Source organism: Ambystoma mexicanum, chromosome 9 (genome assembly GCF_040938575.1).
Source record: "Ambystoma mexicanum isolate Mex_15411 chromosome 9, UKY_AmexF1_1, whole genome shotgun sequence".
NCBI lineage: Eukaryota > Metazoa > Chordata > Amphibia > Caudata > Ambystomatidae > Ambystoma > Ambystoma mexicanum.
Genome location: NC_090931.1, coordinates 251,522,223 through 251,540,015, shown reverse-complemented (window position 1 = coordinate 251,540,015; position 17,793 = coordinate 251,522,223). Strand labels below are relative to the sequence as shown.

Here is a 17,793-nt window from a genome sequence, read left to right as displayed (position 1 = left end):
TCTGAAAAGGGAATATTCTGAGGAAGAGAGCCTTGCGTAATTGAAGGTGCTGAAATGCCATAAAGTGATTCTTGTCATACCTGTAAAACTGTCTAAGGACACGAGGTAATGAAGCTGTGGTGGTAGTTAGGTTGTCAGCAGATTTAAAACTTCATTAGTACAATTGAGGTGGAATACTATGAGGCAGAGGAGTAGACCCGGATAGGGAATCTTGTAGAAGTCACCTGGAGCTGAGAGTTGCTTAGATGAAAGTAGAAGTGCTGTGAAGTCATCCTGCCAAAGATCCAAACTGTGATTTCTAATTTTACAAAGAAATACTTACTAGGTGTTAACCAGAAGTTCTGTTTCATTAACATTGCCAGAAGTTGTGTCCATTTGAATCGAACATGGAACTGTGTTGTTTCTTCTTGAACATTTATGAGTTGTGGCAAAGAATCTTTGCTGAAAATAACGCTGATGCTATTGATGATGTGGAAAGTCTTTATTCCAGCAAGAAGAGACATTTTCCTGGTGTTTATACTTTGGTTACCAAAACTATCCTTTGACTCATTGAAGGAACCAAGAACTGAATTGAGACTTCATAACAAATCCGGATTTCCTTGCTTCTTTTTGTTGAACATTGGAACTGAAGTTACCTTGACGTTCACCCAGGCTACCGAGAAAGACTGTGAATACCATTGTTGATGTCATTGTGAATTGCCATATATTTCTTTATGTACGTGATGTTTAAGTGTGAGGCCCAGTCCTATGTTATAGGGTTTCCTTCAGTTTTGATAGGCAGGGAAATCCTCGTCAGAGTTGGGATAGTGAGACGTTTGATGAAACGTATACTTTAATAAAATGTCAAAGTTTGAGAAATCATCTAAAAGTTGTCTGCCTCACATTTCTGACCCCTCACAGCTCATAGTTTGGGCTATAAACATTTATTTAAAATTAAAGGTTTTTGGAAAATGCCTTGCTGTCCCTCTTCTAAAAGGTGTTTCCCTACATCAGCCAAAAAAGAAGGGCTGTCAAATGTCAAGATGTCCAACGCAAGCATGTCCTGTGTCCGAAATACGATTCGGGTCCTCACATTCTAAAATTAACATTGAGGTGAAAAGGATAATGTCTTTGGCCTTGAAAGTGCACACATGTTCAAGTTCAAAAGGAAAAGTGTAACTCCAACACAAAAGTACTGAATTAATAAAGTTCACGGTTCCAGGGTATTGCTCTCATCCCCAGGTTTTCTCTTCAAGATATTTTAAACTCCTAAGGGTATCAGTCTACCTTGGAATACACTGACCAACAAAAAACAACTTGTATATAAAATAATTTGGCTTTTAATCCCAATTTCAGAGGATACCTGGTGTACTGCCAGGTTTCTTCTCCACTTTAATGTAACCTTTTCACACAGTCTTGGCTTTGCAAACTTGTATATATCTTGCATTCATTCCATTGTTTCCCCTTTTTAAACTAAACATTGGATACCATATTCCCTCTTATGCGCTTATCTGCCTTATCTTTTTCAGTCCTTGATAAGGTTGCCAAAGTGCCCCCGTGTCCCAGCTTCCCTCCTGAGTACTCATCAGCTTTCTGTGGCCACTTTGGGAAGGTTGCCTAAGTGCCGCGGTGTCCCAGCTTCCCTCCTGAGGACTCACCGGCTTTCTGTGGCCACTTTGGGAAGGTTGCCTAAATGCCCCGGTGTCCCGGCTTCCCTCCAGAGGACTCACCGGCTTTCTGTGGTGTCCTTCAGTTCTCCTGTGGTGGATGTGAAGTGGCTCTTCAGCGTACCAAAACCACACATCCGGGCTCACCGACTTTGCTTGTCAGCTCCTGTGTCCTTCGTGGCTCCTGCCTGCCTCCTGTGTGCTTCTCCGTGTTTGGATGGTGTGGATACTGCTCTGTGGTTCCTGCAAATGTCAGGAAGTCTTCCCCTCTCTTCCTATTGTGGCTACTAAGTGGTTGACCGGTTCTTGCAGTCTTCTTCCTCTGGCCTTCCCAGTGAGCCTGTTGGCTCCACGGTCTTCCTTGCAGCACAGTAGTCTCTCGGTCAGCACATAGAGGTTGATGCTTCACCAGGCAGCGTCTCCCAACTGCCAGCTGGTTAGGGTTTTTAAATGTCCCGGCACCTATTATGTGCTCGCAACCACTAAAGTGTATCTTGTGCTTCTCGCCTTTACTGATGCTCAGTACTCCCTTCAGCTTTCTCGTTGACGTACTTTCACATGCATGGAAATGGTAGTCAGTTCTTGATAACTTTTGTAAAGAACATTGGAAAGCGTTCTCAATAGCTTCCGTAGGTGGCTGGAGGGAGCCATGCCAATATGGGGAATGGAAGAGGTATCCTTAAAAGGAAAGGGGGATACCCTGTCTCATCCGATGATGTTGTGTCACTCTCTTGAGGGTTGCCTCCCCCAGGTGGTCCTCCTTCATATAGCCACACCCAGGGTCAGGATCAGGTAGTGGCTGCCATCCCCTGGCCACATGGGGAGCAGCTGCCACGGGAAAGGAGTGATGGCATCATCAGATTAATCACAGTTATCATTCCAATATGCACTCTTTTTGCACTATTTCAAAGTACCCCTGTGTGGAAGGGGATGGGGATAAATAGCACACATGATGGTTCCTGGCTGCTTTGCAAAAACCCAAAAAACATTTTGGAAACACAAGAATGACCACAGATCTTTATATTTGACAAATGTGCATGTAATGAAAAGGTTGTGTGCTTGAATCATTAAGCACATAGTGCACACTGGGCATGGCAATCATTTAATGTTTCACAACATACACCCTAAAATTCAGGTATTTATAAACATGAATATTACATACTAATGCAAACAGCCTCATGATTTGGATATGAGGCTAACATGGGTAGTACATCTGTCACTCAGTTGGGATCTACCATACCTGAACTAACTTTGAACCCAGACATAAATAATCTGTGCAAGCGGGTCTGCGTGCATACACCCACATCCTAAGAGAATTATATATAAGATTCAGTGAACAAAACGTTATTTAGGAGAGAATTATGGTGATCAGATTTAATGTGAAAAATACCTTTGAAATTCAGTGAAAAAAACCTTGGTTAAGGGAGTTAAGGAAGCTCCTGTGAATAGTTATGCACGGCCGGTGAGATTACAGACTGGTAGAAGTGAGTGCCCAACTTGGCCCCTTGCTCTTGGCCTGTACAATTGTCACCTGACTCTGACCATCATTTTATTTTATTTTATTTTATTTTTTGTATTTGTAAAGCTCACTACAGGCCACGGGCTTCGAGGCGCTGTTGCAAGAAAATGTCTTAGTTACATGAATAAATGACCATGCTCAGGTGTTACAAGGAGCATGAATTACGCATAGTTTTACCAAGCAACAGAGGCAGGTTTCAGTTTACATAGGTGCTGGTTTACAAAAGGGGCAAGGAACATAGTTGGCCAAGGGGCCAGGTTATACAAACAGCCATGTTGTAATGGCTTTCCTGAAAGCAGTATGTGATTACATTTTTCTTAGATGGGTTGGTAGGGAGTTCCATTGTGAAGCAGCGATAAAGGGGAAGCTAGAACCTCCCGCGCGTGCCCCAGTGTTTTAGGCACAATGACCATGTTGGAATAGGCAGCTCTTGTAGGTCTATCTGAATGGGATTTAACCAATCTCTGGGAGAAATACATTTGAGCTGTGTTGTTGAGCCACTTGTGAGTGATAGCAAGGGGTTTGAAGGTTATGTGCTCCTTAATGGGGATCCAATGGACTAGTATTCTGGTTGCAGAGATGTGTTCGTTCTTTGAGATGCCAGTGACCGCCCGGAGGGCATTGTTCTGATGGTACACTTCTTGCTAAAAGCTACATCATTCTACCTTCATGGCACTCCAAGCAAGGTGGACAAAGCCACTAAGGGCTGAAACAACAGGAAGGGGCCATCATGATACTCTGCTCACATGAATAATCATCATCATCATCATACGTTCAGTGCCCATGACATGTTCACACTGCACACATAATGCATCTTGCCCTCCAATTCTAGAATAGCCTGCCAGATGTGTACTCTCTCTAGCTCTGATTTTAACATGTCTATATGCGTCAACACAGGTACCTCTCAAATATTACTAAATGTTTAGAAACAGTGCAAATGTTTGCAAATTGCATGGATGTGCTTCATGTAAAAACCATGTTTAGAAGTTTAAATCAGTTGTCCCCCAATACTTCTGAACAACTAAAGCTAGAGTAAATAAAAAGTGGGCCACCTTAAACATCATCTCTGTTCATTCCACAGGGGCGTACTTGAAAACACACCACTTTGAAGAGAGGTAAGATTTTAGCTCACTGTTTTCTTTAAATTAATCTTATAAGAAAAACGTTTTTATATTATGAATTAGCTGCTGTATTATTTACTGATCTGAGAGCTGCATTTAATTATGTGACATGTAATTTACTTATGATGCATTGAAGTTGATGGGCGCTATCATTCCCTAATGGATTTGTGGGTGTGTTCTGGCCCCCCGCTTTACTAAAGCACTTATTAACGATCTGAACACATTTTTATTTAAATTGTGGTTAGACATACCTTGTGTTGGTATGTGCTACTGCCATACTACTATTTGCAGACGATACAGTCTTGCTGGCTGTCACTGAAATAGTATTAAAGAGTTTTGTAGGCTGTTGAACCGGTTCTATGTTCTTAGATCGCTAGGGTTTTTTCCGCTGAGTTTTTTGCTGAATTAGTTTTGCCAAAAAATCTCATTAACATTTTTATTTTTTATTTTTGGGGGGTTCACCTCGAACCCATACATTCCCTATTATCTAGTCACTATTCCACACACCCACTACCCATTATATCCCCTTACCCACCAATGGCAATGTACATTGTACCTCTAAATACAGACACAATTATAAGATGGAGTGGTTATATCGTCCACAGATTATGAATCATAAAGGCATATAGTGAGCACCTTTGAAATCTATTTAATCACTATTTTCTTCTCAGAGAATATTACTAATTGTGCAAGTGGGGAAATGAAAATTAGCTGTGGAAACTCCCCCCGTCACTTGCTGTTCTCCCGTTCCTCAAGGGTGTAGATTTACAATTAAGATTTTGTTCACATATTTCACCATATGTTCTAAACCAAATGTGTTATAAAGATTATCTGTGTGCTCATATGGCTATTCTAACTTTCATCTTGGATCTGGAATTGACAAATACTTATACAATCTTTGAGACTTTCAGAACTTTAGCTACTTTTACAATTCACCAATTTAAGACTTGGTTTACCACCTGGAACACTACCACAGGCTGTTATGGCCCTAACAAAATAAATGTGAACTATTCAGGGGAAAGTGGTCCAGAGGAGCCAGTAAAATGATTTGTCATAAACGTTCAAGCCCTTGTTGAAAAGTAGTGGCCTTGTTGGCTAAACATAGCTCTATGCCACTATCCACTATCTAGAGAATTTACTATCTAAACATGATAATACTTGCTAACTTGCTGAATTTCTAAATTGTAGTATGTGTATTTTAAATAGTTCCTTCAGACTACTTTATTCAGCTGTGACTCCGTTCATAAGGGTGCACAAAATCTTCTGCATTTCAACTAAAATGTTGAAATAGCCAACATAAAATGATGGTCTCTCATGCCCAGATTTTAAAATATATATCACAGGCATGAGACCTTCTTAAGGTGCAATTCTTGCATTTCTCACAAACATGTAGCCACACTGACTTTGATTCATCCTGAAGTCCCAGATGGATAGCTCTTTAATTTTGGGCTCCGAAAAGACCTTGAAGGAGTTTGATTAAAAAGTCTTTAGCTTATAGTGAAGATATGGGTGGATATAGGTAAACATATAAAAATAAAACCATCCATCACATGATTCCCATCTGGAATAATGCCTTTTTCCCAAAAGCATTTCAAAGAATAAAAGGTAGCACCCAAGACAGGGCCAGGTCTTGGATACAACTCAGCAAATAGCAAATATTGGTTGGATTGGGAAAGGGAAATAAAATATGAGTAACACATGTGAAGTAAACTCCAAATTGAAGTCTGGAAAGGTTTTTGTAAATTCTTTTACGTGTCAAATCACTTTTACATGTTTGGGAATCCATTGAATATTCATGCCGCTAATGTCACACTTTCATAGTCTATGTGATGCCAAGCACTCTACTTGGTATTCTTTGGTTAGACAGCATTTGTATACCTTGATATTGGATCACGCCGCCTTGGTTTGAAGACACAGGATTGATAATCTTAGTGTTGTTGTTGGGAAGGAAAGCTGTGCTTAATCATTGTCACCTCACTGAGACACTTGCATTTGACTGACATTGGTAATGTTACCGCTTTTGTGTCCAAGGAATTAGGTGGGTTCTTTCCAAAGAAATGGAGCCACAATTGTTTTTATGGTGGCTTCAGTGACATTCAGCGACTTTTTTTAGGAACTAAAAAAAATATTTCAACAGGACATAAAAAGCAAAAATATGAACAGTTTGTGACTTCTGTTGATAACATTTTGAATGAACGAATTGAGAGTTAAATAGTTCATAGAGCACACAGTGCTCAAAACATGTTACCTCTTTTGAATAATTGTCAGTTCTATTTTCAAATTATTTATCATGGTCTCTCCGGTTATTGAAGAGTAAAATTATCTTAACTTTGAATGCTCAAGCCATTATCCACTTACATGATACATTTGGCAGCCAGGTGTAGCGCTATGGTTGAGATATTTAGAGCTAAGGCACTTGCAGCAGCAATGCAAGGAGCTGGAATCTGGGGAGGTGGTAATATTAAAATTATGAAACATTAGACGTTCTGATGTTCATGACTTAAACTTACCAGCTATGACTCTTCAAATGGAGGATTGGTTAATTAGGCAATAAGCCCCAAGACTGCAGGCCATTACTGCATAAGGTAATGCCCCCAGAGCCCATAGTTACAGTCCTGAGCGTAGCACACATAGTCCCTTCTCCCTTTCCATGGCAGCTAGTCGCAGAGCTCTGAGCATTCTAGGGCAGGTAAGGCCGGGGTGAGGGCCAATCAGCCTGCGTTTTACAAGCTCATTGACCCTCGCTGGGTACTTATCTATATTCTAACCTTTGTTGGATTTAACTTTGGAGCCAAAAAAAACAATCACATAGATGTGCCTTAGAGGAGCTTTCTAATACCCCCACTCTTTAGCTTGTAGCATGGACATATGGTTTATGCAATTGATCTTCACTGTTGGTCAAATCTGACTACCATCTCAAAGAAGGATGTACCAGTAGTAAACTGGTCTTGGACCAAGCTCAGCATTGATGAAGTATTCAAGGATCACACAATCGTTATCATTTTGTTTAAGTACAACTTCTTCTGGGCTTAGAAATGAATGTGTTGGATCAGAAACTGGTAACATGAATGAATCTCAAAATCAGATTCAAGGATTTATTAGTGGTTTGTTTGTTTGTTTATTTATTTGTAAGGCGCACCACACCCTTAGGTAGCTGGGCGCCCAACATCACAAGAATACTTAAAGCTTAGTTACAGATATAGACTGGTACAGATACAGTGGTAAACTTTAAAGTCAATCACAGTAATTAATATAATTCACATGAATTCTGCCACTGTCTCGCCTTTCTCCTAAGTTGACTATAGGCAACATAACCATTGTTGATGATGATCAATGGTATCTAGTTTCAGATTATCTATTGTACTACAATTATATTTGCATAGATGGAATATTGTTTCCGAATAAATTTGAAGTTGAATTTGAGATTAAATCTGCCTCCTTGAATTGTGACTGGATCTGCCCGCCCCTACTAGAATTGCAGAGGATTTCTCAGCTGCTGATTATGGCCTATAGCACACTGATTATGGCCTATAGCACACTCTTTTCCTGTAAGCTAACTAAGAATATTAATGTGAGGGCTTTGTGACATCTGTATGTAACACTTACAGGTCCTTGTGATAATATTGCTGGATTAAATCTAGTTTCAGAACAATATTGATCCCTAATGGCGCCATAATCTCTATCCAGCACCTGCTCAAATATTCTAGGATGGAAGTTATGGTAGTAAATTAATCCAGCCCTTGGATAGTTGGGAACTGCATAGGTCACATGTTTGCATCCCTTTAACACAGCTCGGTTGGCTAAAATGCACACTATACAGGTGCATGTGAAGCGTTGATGTGACAAGTTGGTGTCTCAGATAAACAACAGGGTTGATTAAAGAACCAGTACAGACATCAGTTCAGTAGTTCCCCCAATGGTACTTGTTTCACTCTCCTTGAGGTGTGCAGTGGTTTAATGCACCTCCTGTAGAGTTTGGTGTTTAAAATGCAGGTCACAGTTCTTGGCTTGGGACGACCTAGCCTTCTGAGGTCTATGAATCACGTAGCATTGAGTAGTGCAACAGCAACACCTACCAGGCGCTCAAAGATCAGTTTGTAATGTAGGCACAACAAATGATCAGTAATGAGTTCAAATGATTCCATATGAAGCAAATCCCGGATCAGGGCTTAGAAGCCGAACTCAGGTATGGTATTAGGTGCGTTATAAAAAAACAATGAAATTAAAATAAATAAAATAAAGTATCTATGGTCCTCAAAGCCATAGTGCTAATGCTAAAACAGGCGGTATCGCATGAATGCAAGCAGTTCCGGCAGCCACCGTATTACACGCATGGGTTTATTTACTGCCATCGGTATTTCTAAAGCCTACAGCCAGTGTTTAATAATGCCTGACTACAAGGGAAATATGGCCTGGTAAACCTTGCAGTTTTTTCGCACCAGCCAAGAGAGATGGTGAGAAAGACTAGAACAAGTTCCCAACTATTATAACATTAGTTTTTCCTGTACAGAAGGCAACCCCTTTTACACAGGGGAACACCTTTTCCATGGGGTCATTGAAATCATTGAAAGGAGATGATGCCAACTTTCTCACCACCTTGAGCGTGTAGTGTAGTGACAGTGAAAGCTCAATAGTGACCGTTCTCTTTATTATAGCATAATGCCCAGTAGCAGTATGAAGCAGCACTGTACATACAGCAGGGGACATCCTCAAGTTGAGAGTTGAATCATGCATGCAGATTTCATCCAATGAAATCCCATTCGGTAACAGCGTAACAGTGGGCAAGCTGAAATGGAGTGGTGCCCCTTGGATTCCCACTGCAGTATTTCCCCGAGCCTGTAACGAGGCCCTTCCATGTGTCTTCTTCACTTGATCCACTCAATGACAGTGCCCTGATCCTGCACAAGACCCTCTCAGGACAAAGATGGCAAAGGAGGAAGGCATCTGCATTTTGGGAACTCAGACTGGTCAGGATCCTTTTGCTCTTCCACTCGCTCTTACAGTCTTAAGTGCACCCCCATGAAATGTCGAGAGTTCTTAGGGTGCTTCTGCATTGCTTCACTGGTTCTCGCTGCCCATATCTTCTACGAAGCCATTAGCGCTGATACAGGTACTGTATTTTGGTTTGTCTTGCGCTGCCTGCTAAATTGACCTAGCCGAGCTGTGGACATTTATTCAAAGCTCTCTATTGATTGCTGGTAACGTTGTTGAGTGCTTTTATTGGATCATTAGAGCATGTGGTCCCTTGGTAGGGTGACAAATGTCTTACTCCTCGGTCTGCTGATTGGAGTATTTTTTGGGATCTGTATTTTGTTGTTGGATTTGTACCGGATATTTATCCACTGATTCGCAGAGCCCCTTCTTTTTCAATAGTTACGATTGCAAATCAGTTAGTTACACTTTTCTATATTTCTCTTCCAGCAGATGATGGCATTTGGGGGAATACAGCTCTGTCTGTCACTCACGTAATTTATTTGCAGAGCCGTTGTTAAAAACAGGCAAGCGCCAACAACCTTTGGCTCCACAGATGTTTTGGACTACAACTCCCATCACCCCTATCCACCATTTTCAATGGCGAGGGATCATGGGAGTCATAGACCAAAACATCTGATGGGCCGCAGCTTGCCAACTCTGACGGTATTATTGCCATGCAGGTTTCTTGGAAGGGGCTTGCTAAGAGGCGTGTCCTTTTTCGTGAAGGGTGTTAGGAAATAGTTGTCAGCTACTATGAGAATTTGGTTATATATAACTGCTAGTACTGACGCCCTATGGCTGCACGTAACCAATGCATGTTCACCTAGACTCTGCCTGAGTTGGCCCTGTGAAAGTAACTTCACCTGTATCCATGTCTACCCGTTTATCGTTTAATGAAATTTCTATACCCCAAAAGACACCAGACTCATGTAACTAGTGTTGCTGTTGCAAAAGCATCTCCCCATTGTGAATACCACCCTTCCATTGCAGATCTCCAATACCACTGTACTGAAGCAGCCTACCCACTCACATGCTATCTGAACCTTGTTTGTAGTTCACACCTCTGTATAGTGCTTTGAAGTGGAGCATCCCACAAATGTTAGCCTTACAAAATACCAAAACACCAAATAAATATATCGGTGACCTCTGCCGGAATTGGCTTCCTTCAACATTCTTGACGATCCTTCTGAGTACTGTACATGGTATAAGTTTACGGTTTGGCCATTCAGATACTTTGTTTTTCGGGGCAGGTTGTGTCTTTAGATCTCTCCTTGGAGCTGTCCGGGGTGGGGAGGAGCTGCAAATGTTTCTAGTTGTTGCAATTTCTAGGATTCATAATGTCCCCACCGGTTGTGTCAGGAGAGGACGGCAAATGGCTTTTTAAATGCATCCGTATCATTCAGTCAATCCCTGGGTCCCTTTCAAGTTCATTTACTGAAACAAGGCTCATTGGACATTCCACAAACATTTTCCTTTCTTTCAATTATCACCTCATTAGACATTCCCCCAACATTCCCTTTTCGAGGGTTTTGCTCTGTAAAAGTACTCCTTTATCTCTCTGCTTTCAACTTCATCAGCCTTATTTTGGATTGGATGTTTAGCGCATTAACCAAACATTATTTTCTAATGTGTGTTCATTGAATATTTATTTTGATGTTTTCTCACCTTATCTAGTTTCAGCCTGCTTCCCTAGTTCCGGAGTACCATGAGTACCAGATTTCTTTTTTGTTTGTTTTTGTTGCTTACAGCATCAACCCAGCTCGAGGGCAGCAGAGCGCTTTGCAATGGTCCCATATCTTTTTGCCGACTGGCATTCCACTTTACTTTGATGAAATTCTGATGACAAAACTCTTTTTTTATGGGCGGGTTACCCATCAATACCCTCCTTTCCCTACACTTTTCTTCCTTTCCCAAACCCCACCCCACCCCTTTTACCCTGCATATCTCGATACGTTTTTTTAGCTGAATTCCGTCAAAGTAAAGTAATTGCAGTCGGCAAAAGGACATTGTACCTTTACAACGGGAGGGTGACATTTTATAGAGGAGTGTAGTACTGTTGGCACAGAGGAGGTCAAGATTCATATTAGTCTGGTAGGTCTTGATGAAAGAGACACATTTTAAGTGTTTTGTTGGATGGATATTGAAGGATGACAAACCTGTGACTTAACTCCTCAAGAACATTATTTTGTCAACTTCCCTTCACCATCTTCCAGTTGAACAACTGAGATGTTTGTGTTCAACCACCCAAGGCAGACACCGCATAGCGATATTGTCTCGGGTTCTTCTTTCTCTGCCTTTGAGGGCATTTGTACTCATTCGCCTCTTATTGTCTGGAGAGGGGAGGAGGGGTGAGTCCTGAGCAAGAGTATTAGGTTGGTGATGGTGACTATGATTCTGACTGTATCTCTGTCTTTGATGTCAGGAGATGTTAGGGACGTGAGTGCTATGTTGTTTGATGCGATGGGATTACATAAAAAAACGAGGGCCACTGGATCAGGACATTTCCCATTATATTTCCTCATCCAAGGTCTCCATCTGCCCCCCCTCCCTACACCTCTAACTCCCCCACACTGATTTGTACTTTTTGTCTGCTGGTTTCTGAGTGTTTGGTGGTTTTATGCTGACTCGTGTCTACAATATCAGCATATCTGGATGAACCTTCTTAAAAATTGATGGATTTGAAGGCTCTTTCGTTGAGGATTTTCATTACCTCCAAATAGGCCAAGCAGTGTCTCGAGGTTGAGACAGATACTTTGAAATCCTCTGCATTAAAAATGGAGTGAATCCCCTAGAACGTTGTTCCAAAGAAAACCTACTTTGTTAGCGTAGCTCGGGAGGATAGCTCAGGGGCAACACGCTCGCCTGGGAAGCAGGACAATGTGGCGCAACACAGGTTTGATCCCCAGGTCCATGCTTAGAAACCTCTGGGCATTAAGCGTGTTGTAAATAACCAATTATAATTATAGCTAATATGTTAACCATGGCGACCAAGGAATATTATGAGACTGTGAGGCCAGTAACTATGATTTATTTTTCATCATCATCTTGAAGCGTCCTGCACTTTGCAAGTTCGAATCCTCCAGCAGGGCCCACTTAGCCCTTGTTACCTCGGAGGTCGATAAATCGGGTAACATTGCAAATGGGGCAATAATAACATTTTATTTCAGTGCTTAGAAGGCAGAGGCATATGGCTTGAAGTGCTATATAACTAACACACATGATTATTTTCGTATCTATTTATTCAAGAACAACATACAGCTTAATAAAAGTTGCATTCCTACGCAATTCGACGTTTGTGCTTGCTAACTTTCAATAAAGCAGATGTATTGTGTAATATTTGACCCATCACATCAGCAACATGGAGCCTAAGAGCTGTGACTCATGTCTGAGATGAAGACGAGTAACCTCTGTGCTCTGAGTATGCCTTCCAATTCCACCCATTGTAAAATAAGTGCAGATATGCCAGAGAAACAGAAACATATGATCATTATTTGTAAATTAGGCATTTGTGTACCTGTGTTCAATCTCTACAGTGTGCTACACAGCACGAATCTTAGGTTGTTTTTTTCAGCCGACCCACCTGTGCCAAATGTTTCAAACCCTGCATTTTCCCATCATTGCCAGGTTCTTAATGTGCTTTTTAAATGCACAGATTCTCAAGCAGGAATGTGTCTGGTCTGTGTGCTATCGTCGGCATCTATTATTCCATCTCTACCTTTCTTCCAACACTACATCTCCATTCGTGCTGCATTCAATTGCTTTTTAATTTTGTTGGAAGTTTGAATAGCATTATAGAGCCTGTCAGATGTTTTAAAAAAAAAAACATGTCTTCCGGCTCTTTAGTGCCATTTTTGGAGTTGCAATTACAAGCGCTGTTATTCCTTTCTGAAACCATGCTGTGATGTTGTGTGTAAGCCATTCCAGAAATGCTGTGTTCCCTGGTGATACCTCCTTCCAAGCAAGTAAAGCATGCAGGATGCTTGATTCATGTGCTATATAAACTCTGTAAAGTAGTAGGTTGCCCTTCTGTTGGGGCGCTTTGAATGTGTATTGTTTCAAGCTGTAGGTGTACATTTCTGTAGAGCCTTCTGTTTAAGTTGGCTGTTAATGGATACTGTGCGTAGAGTGAGTGCACATGCCATTATGCGTTTCCTTGTGCACAAACACAGCCACTCTCTCCTGCACGTCTTTCTCATCATCACAATTGTATTTACAGATCCAGCACAAGGCACACACATGCAGCACATTGGTGCATGGAGTTAGTGAGCACCCCATCCAGCCAAACATCAGAGTACACACTCTGTTCAAATTGAGAGAGCTCTCGTTGACAGTCCACAGTAAGAGTTTGAAGGATGGTTAAATACAAGCTGATAATAAGGTGATAGATAAAGGGGGGGGATCCAGGGAAAGACAAAGGGATGTTGAGCTGCAACAGGTTATTTGCTCCATAGGGTGGGATCCACGTCAGCCACGTGCCGCTTTTCAGCAGGGCACAGCCATGGGTTGCACAGGTGCCACTATGTATGCCAATCACAGGCAGATGTGCTGGCCCCTTCACTGTGGAAGTCTTGATTGGAGTGAATTGATGTCATTGCTTCGACCCCTGGCACTGGTCTTTCCATGACTCCTCAGTCCACTCATGGCCAGCCCTGGCATTCATTCGAGCCAACATGCATGACCTGTTGTCGTTTACTTGAGCCTTTGAAGTTGTTCAAGGGGGGCGGGGAGGAAGCTAGCGTAAGGCCTATCTCATTGCTCAAGTAGTGTTCTGATTGATCAATCACTTTGATAACAATCAGTTTTATAAATCTCAAATCTGACCTGTTAACTTTGATAGTGTCCTGAAGCAATGACACAGACGTACGTGGCTGAGGGTGACCAATGCTGTGGTGAGTGGCCGGATATACAGTGTCAAAGAGACCAGTGGTGGAAATGGAAAAAATGTGGTGGGGGATCCCACAACACAAGGGCCGGGGTTGGGGGAGGAATTTGGGGGGCGTAGCCCGAGGGAAGTGGTCTAGAGGGGGCCGGGCTCGTAGTGGACATCCAGCAATGCTGGAATACGTTAAAAAACGCCCTCGTCGGCAGCATTGCCTTTTACCGCCGGCTTTGGCACTGGTGTCTAATGCACAATGCTTGCTACATATACACGTAGCGAGAATTTGTGAATTACACACAAGTGCATGCTCGCTACATGTACATGTAGCGAGCATTGTGCATTACTCATTGCGCTTTTTTTTATCTATTCCAGCGCGGTTCATGGTCTTGGGCGGCTGACTCTGGCGGATCCTGAGATCCGCCTCCATATCTGGTGCCGGATCTCAGATCCGGCGAGAGCCGGCCCAATGACCAGCACTGATAGAGACTATGGGCCTCATTACGAGTAGGGCGATAAGAGATACCGGGCACCGTTAAGGAGACCGGTGCCGGTAATCCCTTACCCCCTACTACGAGCTAATAACGGTACCGCAAACTGCGGTACCGTTACTAACTACTTCCCCATTCCCTTTGAGCCCTATGGGGGCTCAAATTGGAATGGGGAATGTTTTTTTCAATGGGGATTTACCGGTCAAGTAAAGGTCGGACTACACCGGTAAGTCCCCATTGAACAAGACCGTTGCCGGTACCGTTATTTGGAGGCTGTCATGGCGCAAATTGCACCATGACTACTTCCAATCTCGGAATGAGGCCCTATGTCTTAAGGATCTTTGGTGTTACAAGCCCTGTTATTCCTTACCAAATTCTTGCTCTTATGTTGTATATAAGCCATGTGGCTGGTGACTAATGTGGAAGGGGAAGGACCCCCTCCTTCCATGCATGTAAACCTTGCTCAGATTGTTGCATGGAGGATAACACAGGGGCAATGCCCTGGTCTTAGAAGTAAGATCAGCCAGAGCAAAAGAGGTTCGAATCCCGGATCCGTGCTTAGAAACCGAACTCAGGTATAGTATGGATGAAAATAAAGAAATTAATACCCCATACGAACATGTGTGAAAGAGTATTTTTCCCTTTTGTTGGGAATCTTTATATTTGTATTGTTTCAAGCTGCATGTGGTTATTTCTGAAGAACATGTTATTTAAGCTTATAGTTAGTGAGTACTGTCCATGGGCTGGCTGGACACAATTAAAATGAATCGCTTCTCACCAGTCAGCTACACCACCATGTCAATAGTTAATGTTTTTTTTAAATGGGACTTTCCATAAAATACCGGCACCGCCTTGGAGAAAAGGGGATTTACCGCCCCATTCCAAGGTTGGTGGGGCGGTAAATCCCCCTTCCGCCATTGCCCTTCCCCATTCCCATTTCTGCCCCATAGGGAAGGCGCTAATTACGGCACCGCAATTTTGCGGTGCCGTAATTAGCTCTGAGGTCCCTTAGCGGGTTGGTTTTTAACGCCTGCAAAAAGCACCAACCCGCTAAGGGACCTCGTAGTAAGGCGGTAATGGTTAACGGTCACCGTTACCATTAACGGTGGCCGTTAACCATTACCGCCTTCCGTGTAATGAGGCCCTATGACTCTGTTCATCTTCCTAGACCACCGTGCCAAGGTCAATACATCATCCCACAACACAAAGTAACACATTGTGTATAGGAAGGCACAGAACCCTTGGACAACCATATGTGTGACGCTACGTTTATTTTGCACTAAATTCACACTCCGCTGTTCTGGCCACATAAGTGCACAATGACTTCATTTCATAGTGTGAACTCCCTCAAATCGTTCAGCAGTTTAGCCTTTCTGACTTGGTATCCTTCCAACCATCCTCTTTTTAAGCTCCATTGCAATTGCTGGACTTGCACTGGAGCAGAACGCCTGACCTAAGTAGCGCCCTTGCTCTCCAGAGCTGCTTGCTATCCACACAGCACTGAAGCCATCCTATTGGCAAGTTGGCAGTGTGGGGGCAGTTCTTCTCATGCACCCCTGCAGGTAAGCCTTTTCTTAAAAGGCACAATTCTATCCACACATGTACAAAGGACACAGATGTTGGGTGTTGAAGATAAGGCCATCACATTATTCAACCACAACTAATTACAACTTTGGTCACAAACATGTATCGTGTTCTGAAACTCAAAATGTGGTCAATACCCTTCATGACAGCAGCATTGTTCTTGATACGGTTGAAGTGGGAGAATGGAAGACCAGGCTCCCGTCCTTCACCTCTCGCGCTTGGCCTAGAGGGTCACGGCCCAGACACCCGCCGCGAGAAGAGTTTGTCCAGTTACCAGACGACCAGGTACCATGGTACAGGAACATACGGATGTGTCCACCTGTTTGCCCAGCAGCCCGCACTGGCCATGTCGACACCTGCGGTTCGGATCAGCTAGACTAAAAAACCACACGTCGTTAGAGATGCCATGACGACCTAGACAACTGGAAGCACATCTGTACAAATACACACACCTAACATTCCCACAACAATCTACACGAAGAACATACTCAGTGCTCTGACGTAGGCGACAGGCATATTCACGGACGTGCATCTTTATTATTTTTACATAGGCTTTCAGAATGCAGAAACGCAAGATGCACCATGAATTCATCTATAACGCCGCTTGCTCACGCTTCTCTTAAAAACCCGTTACCACCATGAGAGGTATAATAGAAACACGATACTGGTCATGGAAATATACGCCACTATAACCTAAAGCACCCATGCCCGAAATGGATCACTTATACACCAGGCCCAAGTAGGCCTCAGGCAAGAGTTCCCGTGGACATTAACGAAGCAAAAGTCAGGTTGCTGATCCCGCAGAATGAGCCTGGTGGAGCAACCAGCCAAGGTCGCAATGTTGCAAACCCACATCCAAGAACAAATCATCAAAGGTATAATGTTGCAACCTTGCACTCCGCGTACCAACGTTAGAATCATATCTACATATTAAACCAGACACACAGTGGAAAAGCAATATTAATTGTGCAGAATTCTGCCTCAAACACGGTCCCGCCTCACGTGACCAAGCCGAACCTGACGAGATGCCAAAGCCCAGGAGAAAGAAAGGCGTCTGGGTCCCTCGCTACGAGACATAGGCCGATACACTTGAAAGGCTTAATGGACATCTGCTACAGTGGGAGCGGCCAGCCTTCTACCTATGAATAAATCCTCACATTGTCTGCACGTACCCTTATTGAAACATTGTTGCAAACACAGGTACACCGAGAGCTGGGAACAACGGTGGTCCCAGGCTGGGGAGCTCACGGATGCACCAATCAGAACATGGGGCTCTTATCTCAGACGTCAGTAACATTAGCCAATCCTCAGGAGTCTTCATGTAACAATTCTTATGTATCTAATTATAGGGACAACCCAGATATACCACCTGACTACACCTTGACCACTAATATCATTCTCTATATGTGTACTATACTAACCCTACCACTCGAGCAACCAATTAAGAGTGGCGATAGGTTTTTTGTTAACTTTCTGAAGTGACGCAAGTAGCGCGTCATAATGTAGTAAAAAGGGCCTGCGAGCCCAGGATTGTGTGTGTGTCAGGACGAACGCGTACGCTCCTTGACCCATCCCTGCCGTT

The 17,793-nt window shown here is 42.9% G+C and overlaps 1 protein-coding gene across 3 annotated transcripts in view; it reads left to right on the top strand.

Annotated features, from left to right (window-relative positions):
* The window catches only part of PKNOX2 (PBX/knotted 1 homeobox 2), a 1,892,972-nt gene that overhangs the window by 142,227 nt on the left and 1,732,952 nt on the right, over positions 1-17,793 (top strand). For all 3 annotated transcript variants that reach the window (XM_069614552.1, XM_069614551.1, XM_069614553.1), the window contains exon 3: positions 4,247-4,280. The gene's annotated coding sequence lies outside the window, so the exon portion shown is untranslated. The remainder of the gene's footprint in view (positions 1-4,246; positions 4,281-17,793) is intronic.